The 25,944-nt window shown below is 41.2% G+C and overlaps 1 protein-coding gene across 4 annotated transcripts in view; it reads right to left on the reverse strand.

The window, feature by feature from the left end:
- Positions 1–25,944, reverse strand: part of ST6GALNAC3 (ST6 N-acetylgalactosaminide alpha-2,6-sialyltransferase 3) — a 570,510-nt gene that overhangs the window by 430,500 nt on the left and 114,066 nt on the right. The window contains exon 1 of one of the 4 annotated variants that reach the window (XM_029227565.1): positions 3,674–3,797. The exons of the other annotated variants lie outside the window; for them this stretch is intronic. The gene's annotated coding sequence lies outside the window, so the exon portion shown is untranslated. Of the gene's footprint in view, positions 1–3,673; positions 3,798–25,944 lie in introns of those variants that run through there. 4 annotated transcript variants of the gene reach the window in all.

Genomic DNA, 25,944 nt, shown 5'->3' on the forward strand with positions numbered 1-25,944 from the left:
GGAATTTTATTCAGTTACAGACAGAAAACTGCACACTATCAAATAATGACATTTCATACATGTCATATGACATGTTTGCCATATCCAACCCTACAGCTGCCTCAGGCCACTCACAACACACACTTAGCAACATAGAGCCAAAGCCCAATCTCCCTTTCACTCTTCAGGGCCCTTGTCACCAGGAAAAGCCCCACGTGACACCTCTAGGGAGGGCTTATTTCTGTGCACAGGGGAAGGCTGCCCTAGAAGACCCACTTAGCCCCCAGCACCTGCTTGGCTACAGAGACAGGCTAGGAGAAAGTACCAGCAGAGGTCTCACATCCTCGAGCGCAGAAATTTGCATTTGTGGCCGTTCTGCATTTGTCACAGGGTCACATGGGACCTCAAAAACATTTCGTGAGTTCTCAGTACTCCAGCCTTCACTGGGTTTTCTAGGATGATGACAAGAACAAAGTCCCAAACTTAAGTAAGGGGCTAGGAAATAGCTAGGGAGACAGAAGAAAGGAAGCAGATTTTTCAGTCTTAAAAACAGACAGCTGGGGCTTCCCTGGTGGCGCAGTGGTTGAGAGTCCGCCTGCCGATGCAGAGGACGCGGGTTCGTGCCCCGGTCCAGGAAGATCCCACATGCCGAGGAGCGGCTGGGCCCATGAGCCATGGCCGCTGAGCCTGCGTGTCCGGAGCCTGTGCTCCGCAACGGGAGAGGCCACAACAGTGAGAGGTCCGCGTACCGCAAAAGAAAAAAAAAGAAGAAAAAAAGACAGACAGCTGAAGGCAGAGCAGGATCAGCCATATGCCTTGTGAGCAATTATCATGTTATCCTGTGCCAGGAACCAAACTGCAAATGTGAAATCATTCATCTCATTGAATCACCCCAAGCAGCTTCCACAGCAGGAATTAGTACCTTTGTTTTACAAAGGAGGAACCAAGTCTCAGTTCAAATCACAAAGCTAGGCTCAATTCCTTAATTACCATGTGACCTTGGGAAACATTATACAAAATCTCAAGGCATAGTTTCCTTAGCTATATAATAGGGACAATAGTATTATCTTCATCATAGGATTGTTGAAAGGATTAAATACAAAATGCATGCAAATCCCTTGGTGCCTGATATGGTAAGAGACAAATACAAGTAGCAAAAGTAATTGTTATCTGTACTAAAAATAATAACAACAACGACAATAGTAGTAGTGATGACAAATGCAACAATATTACTATGAAGTGGCAGAGCTAGAATTCAACTATAGGTCTTTCTGATTCTAAAGCCTTCACTTTTAATTCTTATATCTGCAATAGAGTACTTAGGTAATAAGAATCAAGAAGCATGAATGGATGGAGGGAGGGAAGAGTGAGAGGGAGGGAGAGAGGAAAGAGGAGAAAAGGAGGAAGGAATAAAAGGGGGGGAAGAGGAAGAAGTGAGGAAAGAAAAAAAAAATAAATATTTGATAAATACTGATATGTATGAATATATTATATATATAACTTTTTTCTGCAGCAAGTGAAAATTTTTCCAGTTTTTCTTTATCTCAAAGAGGTAATATGCACATGTTGCATTAATTCTTTAGGTCGAGCATTTTATAGAACATACGGTTTTCCTCACCACTGTACCTCCAGCCCCAAGCACAAAGTCTGACATGCAGAAGTTCTCAATAACAATAAATATTTATTGACAGAGTTTCCTCTCAAAGGAGATTTTGAAGAGGACAGAGGTATGGCTATTCAAGCCTCCAAGGTCTCTGAACTGGACAGGAGGATGCCTCCTTCTGGAAAGGCGGTACTGCGGCTCTGTCTGAAGACAGCCTCCTGGGCCAGGCCAGGCAGTGAGAACCTGCCCTGAGCTTCCGTCTCCTCAGATTTATGTTTGCAAGAAAAGGCCTTCAAGTTACAAAACAGCTGAGAAGCAGTCACCCTGAAAGGCAGGGAGGAGGCACTATTTCTGCTAAGAATGAAAAATTCAAAAGTTCCACTGGATGTAGGAATAAAGATTTTGCTGGATATAAGACAATAATTTAGACTATCTCATCATGAGAGAGATAAAATATTTGATTCACAAAGCTTTTTCAACCTCCTTCTGTACTATGATTAAAAGCAAAATCTCCTTCAAAAAAATGAAAGGGATTTAGGATCACAATTTAATTTCCTCTTCTCCTTGAGCAAAACACACAAAAACACAAAACAAAGTAACTGAGGATTTCTTAGAATTCTCAGTCAATAAAGGAAAGTTATTAAAGAAGCAGAGAGAGCTTTAAGTTTTTCCACAGGGAGTTAAAGAGTACTATTATGATTTCAAAACTTATATGTTAAAAGACTTCTGAATTGATAGATTTAATCGTGTATGAAATTAAAATGAGGTGTTATCTTAAAAGGCTGAATTTATTTTAGGACAATTCAAGCATTTTAATACATGCCCAAGGCTGACTGTTTATCAGAGTTGGCATTTTTAAAATAACAAGGGATGATGCTAATACTTTTTTCCTAACAAGATCTGTAATTTATGTAGCAGGAACAACGTAATGTGCCGGTGATTTGTCCTCCTGCATCTGTACTTGATGACAAAGCACTAATTTTTACACATCAAAGGAATTAAACCTAGCTTTCCTGTGCATTACTGACCCTTACTGGGCCCAAAGTGGTTCAGAAGAAACAAATTACACTGCAGTAAAGTTTCATATTTCCTTTCCACATTGGATTTCATTCAATGGTTGCCTGAAAACTGCTAATCAGTAATAAGGTTTTGTCCTTAGAAATGCTGTTCCCATCTGATGTGAGGGAGGAAAAGAAAAAAAGAGAAACAGTTTGAAAGTGGTCATTCTACCCATATATTACTAAATTTATCCTTCAAAGATATAAATTAGGTGGCCTCCTTCCAGGAAGTTCATCCAGGCCAGAACAGAAAATGCAAGATACAGTTGGTGCAAGTCCATAGAGCTCAATGATCCTGGAGATTTATGCAACAACAAATGTTTCTTGAGCACCTGTGAAAGCCCAGCATTTTTCTGGCATGGGGGATACATCAGTGCACACTTCAGACAAAAGTCCTGGACCATGTGAGGCTTACAGTCTATTAAAGAATACATACAGAGATATACACCTCTGTGTGTGTGTGTCTATGTCTGCGTGACTTCAGATGCTGATAAAGGAAAATGAAAAAGAAAGGGATATAAGGAGTAGAAGGAGAGGCTGTAATTTGAGCAAAATCCTGGAGGTGAGGGTAAATTGTGCAGATATCCGGAGCTATCCAGATATCTGGAGGAAAAGTACTTCAAGAGGAAGAAACAGCAACTGCAGAGATCCTGAGATGGAGAAAGTGCTGGGGGTGGAGCGAGTGGGGTTCAAAGAACAGCATGTGACCGGTATGCCTGAGGCAGGAGATGAAAGTGAGAGAGCAGGTGGTGAGTCACGGATGAAAGAAAACTTGCCAGTAGTTGAACCCATCACCGAGCCTGTTTAAATCCCTTTAAATTCACCACAAAATCTGTGAGGTCTCTGTAAATTTCCAGAGTCCGGCAACCCTGCCACCTCCAGAAAGCACTACTGTCAGCAAAGCACTTCCCCATCTATCTCCTGAAGCTTGCACTCAGTGGATCCCTCTCTACCCTCTGAAATGCCGGAGAGAGGAACTGAATCTAGCTTCCTACGACAGACCAAGCAAGCAATGTCCAAGCCTGTTTGTTACCTCTTCCAACTGTTCTCCAAGACAAAGGGCTTTGTTCCTTCAAACTTCCCCTCAGAATATTAGAATGGCCGGTCCACTCACTGTCCTGACATCTTCCCCGAAGACACTCCAAGCTTGAGCAGGGCATTCTGAACCACCATCAGGCATTCTTCCATGCAAGTAACATTTACAGACTGTGTAAATATGGAGTAAACAGAACTAGGCAGGACCTCCCTCAGCTAGTTCCGTATTTCTCAAACTTGGTTGCACGTTAGAAGCGCCTAGGGGTGGGGAAGGTGACGTTAAAACTCCCAGCGCTAAAGCTGTGTCCCACACCAATTAAATCAGAAACCCTGGCAATGGCCCAGTCATCAGCATTTTTAACTTCCCAGGAGTTCCAATATGTAACTCTGGGTGCCTTATTCCTTTGCTAAAACTAACTTCTGGCAGCCACAGCACATGGTGCATGGGACACTAACTGTTTTTAAGTCCCCAAGTTTGTTTGCACACGGAGGTTAAGCCACATGTTGTCTGTCTGCTACCATTGCAATGTTTCTTTAAATCAAGTGTAAATCATCATATTTCTCCTTATGAACCTTAAAGGATTAGATTTAGCCTATCTTTTCAGTCTATTAAGGTCCCTCTGAATTCTGATTTTTACTCCAGCTTAGGTCATCCACAAATCCAATCACTATATGCTTATTGATGTCAGAGATACAAACATTGGCTAGGTCAGAGTGAAGACTCTCCCTATAAAATTCTACTAGAGACCTCCTTCCATGCTATGCTCATGCTAGCCTTTCATATCACCATAGCTGACACCCACAACAACCTCACGATGTAGACATTATTATGCCCAATCTAAAGATGAAAAAACAGTTATTCAGAGAAGGGAAATCACTACCTGGGATCACACAGGTTAAGGGAAAAAGCCAAGAACTGAAGGTAGCTCTCAATCTGATTACAACTCACAAGCTCTTTTCATTAGCTGCTTCTCATGGTTATTTAACTAGTTAGCAACTCAGCCAACTGTCTTATTATCCAACAACCACTGCTTCAAAGACAGCATGTAACTGCCTCCACCTATTTCTCTGATAGTGGTTCAACAGATATTTATCGAATACTTTCTATGCTGTAAGCACCGAAATATTGAGAACTCAGCAATGAAGAAAATAGATTTTAAAAATTTCTTCTTTTATGAAGCTTATATTGTTATGCCAGTCACAGAGGAAAATGAAATGAATCTGTCATAACTTAACTGATGAACCCTTGATAGCGCCTAATTGTCACAACTTCCTTTTATAAGTACTCAGAAATCATCCTTTTGTGACTTGTTCCAGAACCTTTTCCAAAATTTATATTACAACAATCTTAAAAACATCTCATGTGCTTTTAAAAAACACCATAGTGCTGTTAAAAAAGCAAAATTCAACTAAGTTTTAACATGTTATTGGCTTTATTCAGCAATTCATGAATCAGGCAGCATCCCATCTAGCAGACAGAAAGGAGCTTCAAAGAGCTATAAAAGTCAAGAGATTTTATAGACAGAAGGGAGCAGGAACAGGGAGGTTGCACTGGGCAAAAAGAGCAGATTGGTTCTTGCAAGGCTACTTCCTTTAGGGATAGCAGGGGGTTATCAGGCAGATTACCTAACTAACGCTGCTGATTCCTGATTGAGTGGTTTAATATTCCATTTCTGGGAAAGGCAAAACTGTAAGTAAGTCTCAGTTTGGTGACATCGGGCTTAGCATAAATGACTCCATTTTGGGCCTGTTGTCTTGTTTTTAATAGTGCTTTTAAATATTTGAGAAGTAAGACAATCTGGAAATGTGGTTGCATCATGAAAGGATGAAAATATCGAAGCAAGCTCTCTATACGAGTACTGTCTAATAGAACTTTCAGGATTGATGGAAACATTGTATATCTGTGTTGTCCAGTCTGTGCCACTAGCCACATGTGGACATTGCACACTTGAAATGTGGCTAATGTGACTGGGGAAATAAATTGTTAATTTCACTTAATTTTAATTAATTTTTAATTAAATTTAAATAGTCACATATGACTAGCAGCTGCCATATTGTGCTACACAGCTCTAGAGGAATCTAGGTTATGAAATGACTACCTCTCAAAGTGAGGAGAGGGACAAAAAATTTATAAACTCACTCTTTATGGCCTTTGGTCATTGCTTTTTCTTGGGTTTCTTTCAATGACATTTAATCCTTTTCTCACGAAACAATCCTAAGGGGCAAGCAGTCCCTTAATGCAGTCACAAAAAGTAAGCATTCACTTCAGACCTAAAATAAATTAGACAGTCGTCACACATGGAACGCATGTGCTTTGTCTCTGCAAATACATCTCTTTTGTGGGATTTTCACAATTAAGAACATGTGCCTGAATGGTGTCTGCCTTCCCCTGGTCAGATGGTGGTAGCCAGCAAAGGTAGATGATCTCATTTGCTAGCTTATGTCTAGGGAAGGCAGACTCCTAAACACATCTCAGAAGCAGAATAAATACCTGGCACTCTTCACCTCTCTAAAAGATTGTGTGTTTATGTGTTGTTTTAATGTGCATGTAACTTCACAAGATTTCTGACAAGGACTCAATAGGCCTCTAAGTTAGCACATCCCTGTGGTTCTACTAGGAATAAGTAGAACAACAACAAAAAAAAATATGGACTTAATAGGGCAGAAACTGGCATAGGTACATTTGGTTGCAGCGTTCATTGCTTTCAGGTCAAATATTTTTCAGCATAATAATACTGAGAAACAAAACCAAGATGAAACTCTATTGTAATTGATACAAGCTACTGTGACATGACGCCAAAATCAAATTTCAGTGGTTTAAAACATAATAAAGATTTATGTCTTGTTCAAACCACATCACAGTTTCATGTGAGTTGATGGGGGACTCTTGCCATGCAGTGTTTCAGGGACCCAGCATGCTTCCATCTATGGCTCTACTATCCCTGAGCTTTTCCACTGCATCTTCTGAATCCAATCACTGGACAAGGGAGGAGACAAAATGTGGAGGATCATGCAAGAGGATTTCAGAAGCCAGGTTTTGAGGTGTCATATGTTATTCCCACCAAACTCCATTGGCTAGAATTCAACCCCATGGCCCTACCCAACAACAGGGAAGAGTGAGAAGTACAATTTCAGCCATGCGCTCAGGAGGAAAAGGAACAGGGGCTTGATGAACACATAGCACTGTCTTTGCCTATCACTAATTTGGGTTATTTGGGAAATAGTCCAACCTGAATTAATGAAATTCATTCAGTTATTCATTCAGTTATTCATTTCAAGCATATGCAGTAGATTTAACTATTTACCAAATGTTTCCAGCACAGAAAGGATCAGACTTTACTATATAAGCCTCGGGTGTTTTCCTTCTCCCTTCCTGTGTCTTACATCCACCGGTGGCACCCATAGATACCACCTAGCCCAGCAAGCAACTGATCGAATAGTGCAAACAGAAAATTCATGACCAAGAAAGTGGCCCTCATTTCACTAGACTAATGAGCTTCCTTGTAACGAACCTGAAACATTTCATGATTAATCCCCAAAGAATGTGCACATTTATGATGCACCTGCATTACAAAACGGTCTCAAAAAAAAAAAAAACCCTCTTCTCATGGAAATCACTTTTCTTCCCAGAAAAAAAATCAAATTGTTGAATCTCTTCAATACTGCATGGTAGATGTGAAATAAGTCCTGATGCTCCCTAAATTTTTAAAGGTCCAGGTGGATAATCAAATCCTCCCCCTCATTACCATCATTACCAAAATTGCCCATTAATACTATATACAAGGATAGCTGTTTTTTTTTGTTTTTTTGTTTTTTTTGCGGTATGTGGGCCTCTCACTGTTGTAGCCTCTCCCGTTGCGGAGCACAGGCTCCGGACGCGCAGGCTCAGCGGCCAATGGCTCACGGGCCCAGCCGCTCCGCGGCATGTGGGATCTTCCCAGACCCGGGGCACAAACCCGCGTCCCCTGCATCGGCAGGCGGACTCTCAACCACTGCACCACCAGGGAAGCCCCAAGGATAGCTGTTTTTTCCCAAGAAAAATTCCTCTTCATGATCCAGCACTTCTTTAAGTCTGCTGAATTTAAACTCTGAACCATCAGGAAGTATTTTTCAAATGAACAAAAAAGAGAACCTGCCAAAATAAAGCTCTTGATTAAAAGTCAACATGATTACTGCAAGCACAGGCTGGGGGCCCCAGCCTGCCAAGCCCTTAGAGAATGAAGCTTATGGGACAAATAGAGTCCAGAAAACAACAGTTTAATTTTAACAAAATGTGATTGTCTGGAAGCATTTCGCTATATTTAACATAGGGGAGCAGCTTCCAAAAATGAGGCTTAGATTTTTGGAAATAACAATTAGGACTCCATCTAAAGGGCAAGATCCAAAGTGTAATTATTGCTAAATGGAGTGTTTTTCTGAGGGTGGAAATGAAGTCTTTAACTTGGCTGCATGAGCCCAAATGGACAAAAAATGTATCTCTGAAATGTTGTTATTTTAATATCTACTGGATATGTTTAAATGAGGAAGTCTAGCAAGTGTGGGTTGTTATAGAGTGCATTGTGTCCATTCAAAGTTCATATGTTGAAATCCTAACCCCATTGTGACTGTATTTGGAGATGAGGCTTTTAATTAAAATTAAATGAGGTCATACAGGTGAGATCCTAATCCAATAGGACTGATGTCCTTATACGAAAAGGAAGAGACACCACAAATGCACACACAGAGAAAAGGCCATGTGAGGACACAGGGAGAAGGCAGCCATCTGCAAGCCAAAGAGAGTTCTCACCAGAAACCAACCGTGCTGGCATCTTGACCTTAGACTTCCAGCCTCCAGAACTGTGAGAAATAAACTTCTGTTGTTTAATCCACACAGTCTGTGGTATTTTGTTAGGGAGCCCTAGCGCACTAATACAAGGATGAATACAGAAAGCCTCAGGCCACGTTAGAACAGGTGTCCAGGCGAATAGATAACAAATTCAGTTCAATATAGATAAGGTCCAAGTCACAGATTCAGAACAAAGGGCAACATCAAGAAATGTCCGCTAAATGGAAGCGTACTATCCCTTCAGCATACTAGTCAGAGGAAGGATATTTATGGTTGACATGAGGAAAAAAATGAAAAACCTAAGGTACGTGCAGCTCTCAGATGCAACTACAGTGAGGCAAAGCCTGCCAAGTCACTACATTGTTGACATCTAGAAAATGCAGCCCTGAATCCAAGTGGGGCTGCTCCAGGCATTGATCAAAGTAGGTGGAAAATGGAAAGCCAGGGGGTTGAAGGCCCCTGGGGACAAGCTCAGGGGGCAGCAATTCTCTAAGGAGAGTAGGACTCAGCAGGCAAGGGTGACCAAGGGGCTACACAGGCTGAAATCGGATCTGTAGCTCTTACTGCAAGTCCCCCACTGAGTATACCAAATAACCAATGGAACATAAAAATCATCCTGGGCATGAAAAATGCTAGCACAGGCCAAGTGGTTCTTTACCAACTTTTAAACAATTTGTTTTGGTCCCTAATGACTTCCTTCATCTTGGGAGACTTCAAGATTCCAGGCAAGTAAGCAGATCTTTGCTCCCCACAAGAAACACCACAACCTCTTCTTCCAGCTTCTCCCCTAAAGATGCCTCGCTAAGTTAAAGCAGACAGGCTGCCGGCCCACATGACACCCTCGTGTGTATTAGGAAAAGGGTCCTCCCTTGGGGATGCAGCCTTGCACCGGATGCAAGGCTTGGCAAGGGAAGCACAGGCTGGCAGACAGCCCCCATTTGGGCCCTTGGGCCGGCATGCTTGAGCAGGAAGCAACCTGCACAACTATATGAGATGCTCTGATGTAAAAGACAGAGTTTTTGAAGCTCATGAGCCACTGTGCTCACAACAGTAAAAAGTCCATTCTTTCATCCCAGCACAAGCTCAATGGCTACAAGAAGCACTCCAAGTGCAACGGACATAGGGTAGAAACAGCCATCATAATGGGCACAACATCACAAACCTAGCCTCAAGAAAGTGCAACTTAGCAATTTACCAAGTGAACGTTAGTGTATCAGCCCAGCAAATTCTAACACATCTTTGAAAAGAGGAGAATAAAATAACAAAAGGTCTGAGAAAGCACCAACATATATGCAAAATGAGCTACTAAACACAAAAGCTTTGAGAAGTACAAAAGATAAATTCATCTCTAAAGATGATGCATGGAAGGTTTCTGGAGACCAAAGAAACTCAACACTGGGCCAAGAAGAATGAAAGAAAACACCAGAGAGAGAGATAAAGAGAGAGAGAAGCCCCATAAAATCCTTATCAGCACTAACTGTCCAGAGAAATGTGGGGGGTGAGAAGCCTATAGAATACAGGCAAACCCACTGGAAGAGAACATTTAACGTGAAAAACATTTATGATGTATATTTCTCCAGGTACAGGGTGACTGGAAAATGGTAGAGGCAGATGTTTAAAAAAGGGAAACCAACAATTACTTCAGAAACCCCATCATCATAACAGAAAGAGAATCCTGTTATGTACAACAGGGCCACTCAGCTCCTAATCGAAGATGAAAGTCAGAGACAGGTACAGTGACTCATCCTACCTTTCCCAAGCCCACCCTCAGCCTTTGAGGTCTGACTCAATGGCCTGGCACTAAAAAGTCCCCTGAGTACTTCCCTCAGAAAGTATTAGACTGAAAGTCCTAGGATTTCATCCGCAGTGGCAATTCCAATGCTCTGGAAGGCAGAGGCACAAGGAGTCTCCATTCTCCTTCCAGTAGGTTGTGACCAACCAGATTCTAATCCTTTCAGGCTAATTCTCCAACCAAACGTTGGATTGTAATCCTGAGTTTCTGTTGCTCAAGCAGGCATGAAATAATAATGGCTAAATTTGTATGATACCTGCTATAATCTAGAGTTTGTGTCCCCACCAAAATTCATATATTGAAATCTTAACCCCCAAAGGTGATGGTATTAGGAGGTGGGGCCTTTGGGAGGTGCCTGAGTCATGAGGGTGGAGCCCTCACAAATGGGATTGGTGCTCTTATAAAAGAGGGTCCAGAAAGATTCCTTCCTCTTCCACCATGTGAGGATACAGTGAGAAGTCTGCCACCCAGAAGAGGGCCCTCATCTAACCATACTGGCACCCTAATCTTGGACTTCTAGCCTCCGAAACTGTGAGAAATAAAATTTTGTTGTTTATAAGTCATCCAGTCTGTATGGTATTTTGTTATAGCAGACCAAACAGATTAAGACAATACCTTATCATTTGCAAAACACTCTGATATAGAAAAATCAGTGTCTTAGTGATTGTCAGGACACCTTGTAAGATGCAGCATCATCCCAATAGCCTCCCATATCCCTTGAGCTTAGAGGTGCTCCCTCTAGGGAGCCAAAGTCAGTTCTCAGGAGGACTGGCCCAGAGAAAAGTTCCCAGCAAGTCCTGAGATAGGGTAAGAGCTATGTGGGTGGAGAGTCTTGGGGTCCTAGGTTCCTGTGGTGCCGAAGGGGTGGTGCAGTTTCCAGGCAATCCATCTCCTTGTCCATTGGGACTCCTCACTCCATGGGTGGGAGCAGCTGAAAGCAAACACTAAAGTGGGTCCCTCTGAAGCATAGGGACAGGGCTCAGGGCCCAGTTCCTCTTGCCCAGGTCTAAGGACAGTACAGCTTCCTCATGAAGTAGGTTCCAAGGTCATTTTTTATGATAGGTACATTGGAGCATCCAAGGAGAAAATTTAACAGCCAGTAAAGAATTTGGACTGTGGAGAATCAACACTGGAGAAGAGATAAATTTAACATCCATCCTTTAGCATCAATTTGAAATGGGGGCAGGTAACCACCCTTACTGTGTAGTCTCCCAAATGGTGCTAAACACCATAAGTGCAAGGAGCTGAAGGAGCAGACAGCCAGGCACCAGGGAGAGCAGCACAGGCTCTGGAGCAAGACTGCCAGAGTTCAAATCCCACCTTATCACTCTCTGGCCAGCTGAGGACTCAGGTTCATAATTTATAAAATGGGGCTAACACCTACCTCACAGAACTATTAGGAGAATTAAATGAGATTAATCGTGTAAGATATTCAGCACAGTGACTCAAACACAAGAAGGAAAAAGCTTGTTGTTGCTAGTTACCACTGAAATGACAGGAAGAGGAACCAGAAGTCTAAAATATTAGATTGACAACCCCCTCTTAATATGAGGTGGAAACTACTTGAGGCTTCCTTCTTTGGGAATTCTTAAGAAATGTCAATGAAATGAAAAATAAAAAACATATTGCTTCCTCAAGGAAAGCAAGCATTACTCCATGATATATTGTCTAATGCTGCTAATTTAGGGGAATGAAAAGTACTAAATCTTTCATATAAAGAAAGACAGGTTAACCTGGGCAAGGTGAATGGAGTTGTTTTGTAGGAAGTAACCCTTTAAGTGTGAGTTTAGTGGCCCAGTAGAAATATCTTTACTGCTACGATTACCGTTAATAACCATCACCACCTACTGAATGCCTTCTAAGTGCCAGTTACCTTGCCAACTGTGAGCATTAGTGCTACTCCTTACGCATCTCTGAAAGCTACAGATGTAGTTAGTTTTGCTCAGAAATATTAAGTCACCTGTCTAAAGCCCTACAACTGAAGACTGGCAGGGTCAGGATTCAAATCCAGAAATAACTCCAACGACCATACTCCTAGTTCTACCACCCCCACTGTCTTCCACAGCCTAGAGGAAAATTAAAAGCCACCAGCCCTCAGCTATCTCAGGCTGACAACAGATGAAGCATGATTATATTCATGCTGAAAGGTGGTATTTTTTTCTGTGCTGCTCCCCTCACTTGAAAGGACTCCTTCACCATGGCTTCATAGAACTTCATCACGTAAGACCTCACAGGATTATCTTACGGTCTCATTTCTCTGTTTCCTGAAATATAAGCTTCTAGGGTCAAAAGACCATGTCTCACATTTTGTTATATTTTCTCAGTAGCTAGAACAAAGCCATAACATGAAAGGAGCTCAAGAAACACTATTTGAATAAATGAATGATGTCCTAAAGAGAGAAACAATGTAAGAACCAAATTGGGAGAATGTAATGGCACTGGCTATGGTGAGAAACATACAGGCAACTTCATTCAATTCCAAGATGGAAAATAATACTGACATTTCCTGTTTGGGGAACCCATGGTCTAATCTCTTAACATCCCTAGTGCTTGATCTGTCATTCACCACACACAGATTTAGTACTTACTGCCAGGTATTCATTATCAATTCTTTGAAGCATAAAATCAGCAGCATCAGCTAATATAGCTGTGGAAATGCTTTTGGTTTCTTTGGGAGGAAAAAAATATATGTACTTTCAATGTCTCAATCCATTGTAGATTTCCCTCCTCCTTGACAACAGAAAAGTAGTAGCAGCAAGGGTCCCATTCACAAATGCACACTTATTTCCCTCAGAGGATGCCAGATGGGACCAAACAAGATGCTCTTTTGAAAGAGGGCTCAGATGTCCAGCTGGCATATCACCAGGATCTCTCTCTCCACATCTTTATCTACCACTTTTTTGGCCCTGAGGTCAGTCTTCTGCAGGGCATGATGACTTGGGGACCGACCTGTGATTTGGAGAGCACTGAGCAGTCAGGGAGGTAGGCGGGGAGGTGTAATAGACTCTCCACCATTAAGAAGGCAAAGAGAGACCCTGGACGAGTGAATGTACAACAAGCCCTTTCTTCCAAAGCAGTCATTCTCCACCAGGTTGACATGTCAGAGCATTTGGAAGGCATGGAGCTCTTCACTCAGGTAGAACACCACTGAAATGCTGATATACTACACCTACAATAATTGCATAAGTGTTTTTGGCCGATCAGATCCAAGCTGGCCCATCCCTCAGCACACATTTAGTAGTCGTGATTCTGTGCCAAGCATTGTGCTAGGGGATTCAGAAAATAAAGACAAGGAAGAGATCTTGCCTGCCCTCAAGGGCCCCACAGCCCCCGAAACAAATGATGGAAGTAACAACAGTAGTGGGAAAAGTACAGAATTGCTAACATTTATTGAGTGCTCACCATCTGCCCAGCATTGTCCTAAGCGCATTTACATATACCAATTCATCTAAGCCTACGTAAGAACCCTGTGAGGTAAGGTACAATATAATATAAAATTCCAAGGCTACTGGCATTCTGATGGAGTGCTGTGGAAATCCAAAGAAATCTCCAGTGCCACCTCCCACTCAATTTCCTTAAGAAACTATCAGTAGCAGTTACCAAAGGGCTAAAAGATTATGGCAAAAAAACTTAAATTGAGAAAGTTCTATCAAGTAAATCTCCCCACACCCCATAGAAAAAGACTGCTATTGCCTGATTTTAGCCTTAAAACACACATCCTGCAATATGGAGTATTCCGAACAGCGCACGTTTGAGAAACATGCTCCTGGATATCCAGGCCAACAACCACTCTCACACACACCCCACCTACCACCTCCACAGTGGGATAAAAAGGACTCCTTCTACCATCATGGCTCTCCCAGGAACACAGCTCCACCCTACTCTCCTTGACAAACAGACAGCAGACTTTGTTTAGAGACCAGATTAAAGGGGCAGTTCTCAATTCTAAATTTTTCACTCTAGAATTTAGAGTAATTCTGGCAGGTAAGACGATCAAGTTTTAATCTATAATGTAGAATAAATGGTGAAAACGTATGATGGAAAAAAGGATTTCCAAGAATTTCTACACTTCGAAAACACAATTTCTGTCTGAATCAACATGCTAAATACAAACCATTTTATCATCAAATATTTACTACTTATGTTTTCTTATCACTCCTTGGCTTTTATTCTTTTTTTTTTTTTTTTGGTGTTCAAACATAGACTTTCTCGTACTTTTCGTCAACAGTTTCACATGTAAATCACCCTTTTCTCTCATTTGACTGTATCCTCTGGAGGGTAAGGCCCATCCCATTGTTTCTAAACCCTCAATGGGTGTCACAATCACCTGGGGAGCCTGTAAAACTTACCAACCCCACCCCCCCACCTTAATCCCAGAGGTTTTATTTAATTGATACTGGGTAGTTTTTTAGAGCTCTCCCAAGCTTTGATCTATTTCTCACATGTGGCTACACACTGAAATCACCTGGGGAGCTTTACAAACTAGTGATGCCTAGGTCCATATCCAGAGACTCTGACTTAACTGATGTGAGTTCTACCTTCGTTGATCTGAGTGCAGCCTCCATTGATCTGAGTGTGTCCTTCATTGACTTGAGTGTTTCATTTATCTATCTGAGTGCTGCCTCCATTGACCTGAGTGAAGCTTTCATTGATCTGAGTTTCACCTGGGTCCCCAAAATTTTCTTAAGTGCTCCAGGTGACTCTACTTTGAACCTGAGACTGAGAACAACCTTACATTTCTTTGGCACCTATCCTAAGACCGAGCACAGCACTTGCACATGGCTGACAGCCATTAAGTTTTCTCCAATATATAATAACAATTTCGTTTAAAATTTTCTAAACTCTGATTCTACAACTTCCCACAAATTAATCAGAAACAATAAAGTTTAATTATACGTTAAAAGTTACCATACTTGGATCCCTATAAAACTGCAGACCTGATTATCTCAGGAAGTATTTCCTTCCTTGATAGGCAATTACTTCACAATTAAGATGAACTGAAGAACTTTCAGATCTCCCTATTTAACACCAACAGTCCAAAGGCCACATCGATACACTCCTAATAAATCAGTATTCCGAAAATGCAATGCACTAAGGCCACATACAGATGACTTGCCTACATTTTTTAAAGACACTAGGCAGATTTTTCACTGAAAAAATTTCATCTCAACGTCTAAGACTAACTGGTTTTATCAGCATAAAATAGGCAGAGTCTCTGATTGCAGACACTTCATTCTTCTCATTTGACGTTGTCTAAGTATCACCCCTGCTTCCCTTTCCAACAACTCACCAACACATTCGTGTGCTCCCACGCAGAGCTTCAACAGAGCCAGGACTGGAAGGGGATGAGGTAGAAGGACTTGCAGTAGAGGTCGGGGTGCTCTTCACCTTCGTCTGAGGCTCAGCTTTCAGAAAACAGAGTTTAGGGCTTCACCCATGTATGTATCCCCTCCACAACCTTGCAGAGACCTTACACAAAGGTTTACAATAAATACTTGTGCTGAATTTCTTTAAAGCCTTGGAGTTAATTGTGTATGTATGTATATATGTACACACACACAGACACACACAATCTGCCCAAACATACTTAAAGGACCCCCGTAGAAACATCTATTAACAGTTTTCCCCTGCTCGCTGGGTAAGGAACAGTGCCTCTGAGTTAAACTCAAAGGTACGTGCAATGGCTTTGTCTCTCCATGTGTCATCCTTCTGTTGCAGCCAGAAAATTCCCCTGATTTGCCCTCTGTGCCCTTCATGGTCATCTCTGACATCTAGCCACTTTAGCCAGAAGGAGTGCTGAGTCAGTTAATTACTCTTGCTTTAATGGGGATTCCATTATTCTACCAAGTCAATGCTCCCAGAGCTTTGGATAGTTAAATTTTACTAACGCATTTACCAGTATATTTTGCAAATGCCAAATGCTATGTACATGGGGGATATTAGTAATTATAAACTAGAAATTGCCACTCTGAATCCAAGGACAGATTCATGCCCTATTGCAGGTCTTCCTGTTAGAATCCCAAATGATACTATCTAAGGCACCTCTTTACCTCCTTCCTGCTGAGGGCTCTGATTCTCCACATCTCACCCCACACTTTTACCTTTCTTTTCCCTCTTATTTTTATTTTTAATTTAGCAGATCCATTGAAATATAGCTTATTCTTTGTAGTCTTCCTTTTTTGAACAGCTATTTTCTCCCTACCACCTACCTCCTAAGCAGAAAAGTCATTATTTTTTCCTACACACAAGAGAACTACAAACAATTATCATCAGTGCCAACTAGCCATATAGACACTTATAAATTCTGTTTCCTTCTCAATGATGAATTCTCTTTCCCTTTCAGATTCTCGGTCTGAAAGGATTTAATAATCTGTGTCTTTTTTTTTCCTTTTTTTTTTTTTCTTTTTTGCTCACTGTCACATTTTCAAAAGTCACTCTAGCTGGGGTAGAGTAGGAGAAGCCTGAAAACTCAAGTGTAGATGACATTTTAATGGCACTTTCCATGGCCCTGAGAGCATCTGGGCCTCAAAATATTTGTTTTTATTAATTACAATAGCAAATAACATTGTCTAAGTACTTACTGTACGCCAGCACTGAGCATTTTATGCACATCATTACTCTTTCATCGTAACAACCTTACGTATTATTAACCCCATTTTAAAAGGTGCCATCAATTTTCACCTGGACTTCGACATCGTCTCCTTTCTCGTCTCCCCACATTCATGTTCTCAACACTGCAGACAATGGTAAAGTGATTTGTCTTGAAACATTAAAGAGATCACATCATTGCCTCCCACTCCACTGTACTTTCTTCTCCTTATGTCTCTCCTTAGGAACATTAATGCTCTCCCACTGCCCTTTGAGTAAAGGACAAAATCCTTATCATGACTCTGTACTGGCCCTACCTGTCCATCCAGTTTCATTTCATGACCTCCATCTCACTGGTTCTCAGTACGACAGCTACACTGTTCCCAGCAGGCTCCAGGCTCCCTCCTCAGAGCCTCTACTCAGTCTCACTCCTCCTTTACCCACTCATTCTCTGTCTTTTGCTTGAGCCACTCAGTCAGGGAAACCTTACCTGACCTCCCAAAGTTCACATGCCCTTTTGTAGCACCAGGCCCTTTCTCCTCCGTACTACTTAGTTAGCACTGTTGGAATTCGACAACTTTGACTAATGCCTGCAAGCTCTAGACTGATGGCCCTCAGAGTGTGGTCCTGGGACCAGTAGCATCAGCATCACCTGGGAACATGTTAGAAATGAAACTTCGGGGCTCCCACCTGGGAGGGACTAAATCAGAAATCTGGAAGCATAATGCAGTTATCTGTGTTAAACTCTGCAGGTGATTTTGATGCTTGCTGAAATTTTAGAAGCAATGTAGACTGTAAGCTACAAGGGGAAATTTTGAAGCATCAGGGTGTTGTACCATATTTGATGAATGAATGAAGATGAAAAACCTAAGACTCTGAAAGGCTAAATAACTTGTCCAAAATCAAAGATCCAGCAAGTAATAGAATCAAGAAGTATGACTCTTTATCGCTATGTTTGCAACAATTTCTCTTCATTCCAAGAAAAACCAAGAAATATTGCTCATTCATATTTACACTGAATAATACTTGGACCAGCTTCTCAAATTCCCCTTTCCCTTACACATTTTTCCATATACGCTCACTTACATAAACACTGATGACAGGATGTTAACTTATAAATACACAGTAAAAGTACCGAGAAGTTTCTAAGAACCTTACTTTGGGATTCTAAAGGCCATAACCAGGATGAGATGAAGTGAAATTTAAAAAGTCCCTATGAGAAAGTTTCTTTAAATGAACATAACTGACATTTACAAAATAGCAGTATGCTACATAAAGACCAATTGATGTCAATTAATAATCTGGAAATTACACAATAATGGAAGTGGATGTTCACAACTTTCACCTATCTAAAACATTTATATATGACATCTAAAATTTCCCAATCTATTATAATTAGAAGTCAATTATCAGTTTTCCTTATACCTTTACACATGCATACTCATGGACACGCACACACCACACTATTCTAACAACCTAATTAATAGCTAATCATATTTAGGTAAGCACAACTATTGGTTTTTCATCTCTCATTATAATGATTTCAAATCACAAAACTTTAAAATTTTGTTTTTATAGTAATAAAAATGCATATAAAGTTAAACTCAATCTTAGTGTCACCACTTTAAAAAATTTAAGGTAAAACAAGTGAAAGTTTCCTCTTCTGCTGTCAACCCCACTTTCCAGAAGTAATCACTTTTAACTCTTTAGGGGCTAACTATCACAAAATCTTTCTAAACATACCAAGACATATCTATCTCCACATACAAATGCATATGTCTACATACAAATATGTGTTTATATACAGTATATAAACCCACATTTATTCACAGTTTTTGGATAATAAAAAAGGAACACACTAGATACGCTGGGATACAATTTGTTTTTGCATTACTGTGCTACGGACAGAGGAACTTTGTAAGGATATTATTATTAATCTTCAAATGTCAAAGATGCAACAGCAGTCTTCTTCCCAATCATTAAAAGCACTGGGTGTGGACTTCCCTGGTGGCGCAGTGGTTGAGAGTCCGCCCGCCGATGCAGGGGACACGGGTTCGTGCCCCGGTCCGGGAAGATCCCACGTGCCGCGGAGCGGCTGGGCCCGTGAGCCATGGCTGCTGAGCCTGCGCATCCGGAGCCTGTGCTCCGCAACGGGAGAGGCCACAACAGTGAGAGGCCCGCGTACCGCAAAAAAAAAAAAAAAAAAAGAAAACAAAAAAACACTGGGTGATCAGAGGGCCCCAGTTAGGCTGGGCTCTCAAAGCATGTATTTCAGGGGACAAAGAGGAATAGGACTAGAAAATGAGAAACAAAGTCTCCTGGGGAAAGACTTGGGCACAACCTTTCACCCTAAGGTTACTTTTGGTCACCACAGTACTGCTCCTAACCCCCACTGAGACACTACACTCTCTTTTCCCTGTCTACACATCAAGCTTTAAAAGGCTTGGATTCCTAGACCTGGAACCAGCCATTGCTTACACACACACACACACACACACACACACACACACACACACACACACACACCCTTCCTTTGTTTTAAGAATCTGCTTTCAAACTTGTGTGTGTGGTATTACATTTCCTATACTCATTGTTATATTTTTCAGAAAATATCAATAACATTTAAACCAAAGACTAGCTCAACTTAAAGCTATCAAACAATATTCACTTCATAAGAGAGCTTGTTTCAGGATATAAACAAAGCATGATAAGCACCCATTCAGAAAATAGAAATCTAGGCAATGTAGCCTATTTCATTGCTCTCATGTGCAGGAAACCATGAGCTGGCTTAAGCATACAGGGTGATTTATTAGAAGGATTCAGGGGTCTGCAAGAGACCTCCAAAGCCATAGATGAGCTGGATCTTGGGAACATACTGGAACTGGGGACTGAGATGCTCAAGAGAAACCTGGGAGTTCTTCCTCTCTGTTGCTTGTCTCTGCTCCTCTCCCTTCCTTCTTCCATGTCTGTAGACCTGATTCCTCAATTTCCCTATTTACACAGCAGAAAATGGCCACACCCAAAGACATGCTGGAAATCTGGTAGAACCAATTACAAAGTCCCAGATGCAGGGGCTGATTAGCATAGCTTGGTATTGAAACCCAACTGCGGTCCAGTCAGTCACTGCTATAAAGTTGTATATACAGAAATGGTTTCTCCCATAGTCAGCATGTGGGGTTGCGCAGGTGGAATTACCAGGAAAGAGGACACTGCACTAAGTTTGGGAGATAACCCGCTAGAAATTTACTACAAATTTTATTTTGCCCGACCACAGTTTTCCGTTTGAATACACAAACAAGCTCTCATTTAATCAAGAGTCTTAACTCTCCCAGTTGGGATGACTGTAAATTTCAACTTCCCAACTCCTTCCGGACAAACGGGACACATAAATTAGAAAAACAAAGATTGCCAGACCAGAAAATGTAAAGCTTCTAAGGGTTTTAATTCAAATATGAGCTACCAAGTGCATTCCATATTATGCAGAAAAAGTTATGAAGCATCTTATTTTAATTAATAGAGCTGTGAAACGATTGATGAAATTTTTAAGCATGAAATCCAAGTACACAGCACAGAATTTCCTTCAAGTCAAATTAGCATATGGCCACAGGACCCAACTCTGAAATAGTCATGATAAACCACACCCAATTAGAATGCACTGGATCTTAGTTTCATGTAAATAATACATTAGTACCTTCAAAAGTCAGGTATCTGGAACACATACCACTCAGGGAAAAAAAAATCATACAGTATTGTACAATGCTGATCCTGGAGACTTGGTTATATGGCATGGTAACACTTCAGTGACAGCTACATGATCTCTAAAGTTATTACTTTTTCATCAAAAGTGGCTTTTATAAAACAGAAACACAGTTCTGCTACTCATCAACCCAAAAGAGATTTTTCTTTACGAAAGCGGCAAGCAACCTCTGGATGGGGAGATTTGTCTACATTACAAAGCCCACTACATGATTCAGTAGTCTGGGCCAGCATCAATCCTGGAGAGGCACGGCATCTGTCTTCGACTCTAGATTTATTGATTCAGAGCTTCCGTTTGGGTTGTATCAGGAGTAAATGTGGCCATCTCCATAACCGGTCACCCTTCTATTTTCTTGGAGTTTCCAGTCACTGTAGAATGACCCTAATGAACATCTGGCACCACATGAAACTTAAATCCATTGAAGGAAAGAAAGGACCTTAGCCATGGACACAAAGCTAGCTCCCCTTCACAGAACTGAGCTCTTCTAAACTTCCCTGGCACTGCCACATCCTGGTTTTCCTCCTCCGTATCAGCCCCTCCTACTCTTGCCAGGACCTACCCTGAGTGTCCTGCTCTTCACACTCAATGCATTCTCCCTCAGTCTCACCTAGAGTTTCAACTTTCACATAGTTATTGGTTCTGATCCGTCTCAGTTCCAGAACCAAAACTCCGCCTACAGATGAAAATCTCCTCTTGTCTTTCACAAGGCACCTCAATTTCGACATATCTAAATCCATGCCATTCTCTCCTGATCCTCCCGAAGAAATCTGTTCCCCCTCCTGTGCTCCCTTTATCAGGCAATAGCACCCCCATCTTTTTTCAGGGACCAAGCAGAATCCTGGCGACAGCCTTGATTCCTCTTTCCCTCGCCATTCATGTCTAATTAGTCACCAAAGCCTGTCAATGCTATCACCTAAATATATCTCAAGTCCATACACTTCTCTCCATCCTTACAGCCACTACCTTAGATCAAATGGCTGGTAGTTTCCACTCAAATTGCCCCAACAATATGTTTCCATGCCTCAGGTCTTGCCAACTCCCAACCATTCTCCACGCCGCTATCACAGTGCTTGGCCAAAGGTATAAATCTGTTCACTCACCGGAATAAAACCTGGCAACTGCCCTTAAAGACAAAACTCTGTAACAGTGGTTCTCAACCAGTGGCAATTTTACCTCCCACCCTCAAGGGACACTTGGCAACGTCTGGAGACATTTTTGGTTGGCACAACTGGCGGCGGCGAGGGGGGTGACGCGGGTTGGCAGAGAGCAGGGATGTGGCTACACGCCCTATAATGCACAGGACAACCCCCAACCCCGCCCCAACGAAGAATTATCTGGCCCCAAAGGTCAACAGTGCTGAGATTAAGAAACCCAAAAGGCATAGAGAGCTCTGCCTAACCTTCCTACCTTCTGGTGATTTACTACATTCTACACCCCCCCACCCCGGACCTAACCTCAACAAACCAGCCAAATTAAACTTTTTCTCAAAGACACTGTGATCTCACTCTCCTCTAGGTCTTCCTGCACACTATTTATTCAGCCTGGAATACTATCCGTGTGGTTTTCCTGCTTTCTTTACCTGACTAATTCATAGCCTCCCTCAAGGTTTCGGCTCTGATATCACATACACTGGGAACACGTCCCTGCCCCATGAATTAGGTGCCCCCCTCCGCCCAATCGGCTCCCTGTCCTTCCCTGTTTCATAACTGCCTGTTGGCTTATCGGTGACCCACACTGGTCCATGCCTATCTTGCCTTCTGTTTCGTTCTCAGCATCTAGCACAAAGCTTTTCACATGGCTGGCACATGCATATTTATGAAAAGAATTATGATTTGAAACCAGCATCACTGGTAATCATGAAACCACCACCACTCTTCATCAGCAGCTTAAAAGCAGCAGCCTGGTCTATACTTCACAGGCCCAAAAGGAAGTAAGCTTTGGCAAGTTCAGAAAAGTGGCGAAGATGCCCTGTGACATCAGTCATGGTACTTAGAGCTGTTGAAAACCACACTGGTGAGCAAGACTGTCGGCATCAGGTGCATTTTTGGAACCCAGCCATCTGATCTAGCTTTAATAACAATGAGGCATGGCAAAACAGCTTGTTAAAAAAAAGTAAATACTAAATCAGTTAACTGTCCCAGAGGAAAAACCACACACACACACACACACACACACACAGAGAGAGAGAGAGAGAGAGAGAGAGAGAGAGAGAGAAAATTTCAGTTCCTGGACAAAGTTAAATGAAAAAAAAACAAATGAAACAGGAAGAATAAGCAGACATTACTTTTCATCCAAGGATATCAACTAAAAGGCAATGGCTTGCTGAGTAACCCGGGAAAAAAAAGGATGCCAAATGAATTCCTCCGACTCAGAGTTTCAGGGAGCGTGCTATCCAGAAGATCAGACCTCCATCTCAGAAATCCCTAATCAAAAACTCCAGAGGTGGGGACTGGCGATCAGTGTTTTAACAAGCCCTGCATGGCATTCTGCTGCCTACTGAAGTTTGAGAACAGCTTCCTAATTCATCCTATAACTAGGGCCCAACTCCATTTTCACAACAGCAGCACTTACATAGGCCCTACTATGTACCAGACCCTGTTCCAAGCTGTTTATACATTAATTCACACCATAATAATATTACATTCCCATTTTACAGATGAGGAAACAGATGAACAGTATCATTCTGTCTCTATGAATTACAGAAACTTCTGGTTTTCCTTGAAGAGCAATTACCACAGAATCTGAGCTTTAGGACTCTTTGCTAAAACCTTTCTCCCTCTTACCAACCTCATTTAAGGGTTGCCCCTGTCATCCATACCACACTTATCACAGAGTTGCTAATCCTTGAACTTTATTAGGCAATTTAATGATTAGGGCAGAATCCCATCTAGCAACTACAAGGGTACGCCTGCTAATCCTTGAACCTTATACTCAAACCAAGTGCATGCCTGTTCCTGGCTTCCCTTGGGGAACTCATTCCCACAAGACAATTCCTCTAGCCCAGCAGTTCTCAAAGTGTAGTCCACTTGAGGGTGGGAAGGTCCCTGAGACCCCATTAGGGGACTATAAGGGCAAAACTGTTTTTATAATAATACTAAGATATATTTGCCTTTTTTGCTTTGCTGACATTGCCACCAAAGATACAAAAGCAATGGTAGTAGGTAAAAGTGTTAGTGCCTTAGCATGAATTAAGACAGTGACACCAAACTGCAATGGTAGTCATTGTGTTCCTCAAGGCCATGCACTTGCTATAAAGTAAATTGTGGTTTCAATTAAGAGAGTTCTTAATGGACCAGTAAGAACTATTACTTTTATTAAACCTTGAGTATACTTCCTTTTAATAGTCTATGTGATGAAATGGGGAAAATGCATAAAGCACCTCTGTACACGTAAATATAATTGTTGTTACGAGGAAAAGCACTTGTCTAACTGCTTGAGTCACGAGCTCAACTAGTTGCTTTTTTCCTTGAACACAATTTTTATTTGAAAGGAAAACTAACAAAGTATGATTATTTAGACTCGGGCATTTGGCAGATCTCTTCTTGAAAAATGAAGGAAGTGATCCTACCACTTCAAGAAAAACAACCAACGGTATTTGATGCCAATGATAAAAATTTAGTTTTCAAATGAAAATTAGGATTTTATAAAACTTATATCTACCACCATGAGCTTGACAGCTTCCCAGTTCTTATAGACTTTTCTGATAAGATATTTGAGAGGAGATATTAAGGAATGTAATATTTGGCTACTGTGTAATAAAATGTGTCAACATTTGTAAGATCTTCATTAACTCAGTGAACCAATATTTTCAAATGACCGGTGCAAGATGTGACAAAATCATGCATGGGTAAAAAATCCACTCAAAGTGCAAGCTAGACAATGGATTTTAATGTAACAGTATATGAAAAGTTCATTGATTCAGTTTCAGATTTCACACTGCAACTAACCTTTAAGAAATCACCACTTGGAGTTTTGCTATAGTACCAAAGCAAAATGTCCCTAATTATCAGAAAAGGCTTTTCAAATACTCCTCCCTTTTCCAACTACATATCTGTGTAAAGTTGAATTTTCTTCATCTACTTCAACCAACACAACTTATTGAAACAGAATGAATGCAGAAGATATGAGAATCCAGCTGTCTTCTATTAAGGCAGACATTAGCGAGATCTACAAAAACTTTTTTTAATGATACCATTCTCACTAATTTTTTTGAAAGTATAATTACGTCTCATAAATATATATTATCTGTGCTAACATGTAATGAGTTTATTATTACTTTTAAATGAATTAATAAATATTTTTAATCTTCCCAGTTTTAGTTGCTAATACCGTAAATATCAATGTAACTCACATAAACAAAAGGTTTTTAAGATTCTCAGTGCTTTTTAAGAGAATAACAAGGTCCTAAGACACAAAATTTGGGAAGCACAGCTCTTTAGTCTATAAAACCCTCTTCTTCCTTGCATATAGTTCCTTAAGATCCTACTCAGTATCTCAGATTACTTCTCTTCCAAAAGTCTTCCCTGGTTTATACCTAACCAACTCTAATCACACCTTTATTCTGTAATCCTTCATTGTGTATGTAACATAGTTCAGATCTTTATACCTTTAGAAGCCCAGTTTGAGTACACAAGACCTGTGACTTCAACCTAGCTAGTTCACTTACTAGTGTAACCTTGAAAAAGCTCCTTGTTCACAGCCTCAGTATCTTTATTTATAATCAAGGGATAATCATAGTGCCTACTTCATTAAAGGCTATATTTGGAGTAGGGAAGTCATTAAAGTTAAGTGAAATCATAAATGTGAGTCCCTGATCTGATGCGATTAGGGTCCTTAGAGGAAGAGACAGCAGAGAACTAGTTCTTTCTCTGTCATGTGAGGATAACAGTGAGAAGGTGGCTGTCTGCAAGCCAGGATGAGGGTTCTAACTAGAAACCAAATCAGCCAGACCTTATCTTGAACCTCTAACCTCCAAAATGGTGAGAAGATAAATTTCTGTTGTTTCAGCTACCTAACCTATGGTTAATTGTTATGGCAGCCCGAGCAGACTAAAACAAAGGATTAATAAGAAGGGTAAAGCATTTAGCACAGTTTCTGGTATATGGTAAACACAATAAATATTTTCTGCTATTACTCTTATTATTAATTCGATGAATATTTATTTAGTATCTACTACAATTTCCAAGTCTCCTGCCATCATGGAGCTTATAGTCTGGGGGCGGTGGTGGAAGGTGGGAGAAGCGGGGAGACCAAGTTTAAACAAATAGTTATTCAAAACACATATGACTATAGTTATGTTAAATATTG

Source organism: Monodon monoceros, unplaced genomic scaffold (assembly GCF_005190385.1).
Source record: "Monodon monoceros isolate NGI ecotype Baffin Bay Population unplaced genomic scaffold, NGI_Narwhal_1 Super_Scaffold_18, whole genome shotgun sequence".
NCBI lineage: Eukaryota > Metazoa > Chordata > Mammalia > Artiodactyla > Monodontidae > Monodon > Monodon monoceros.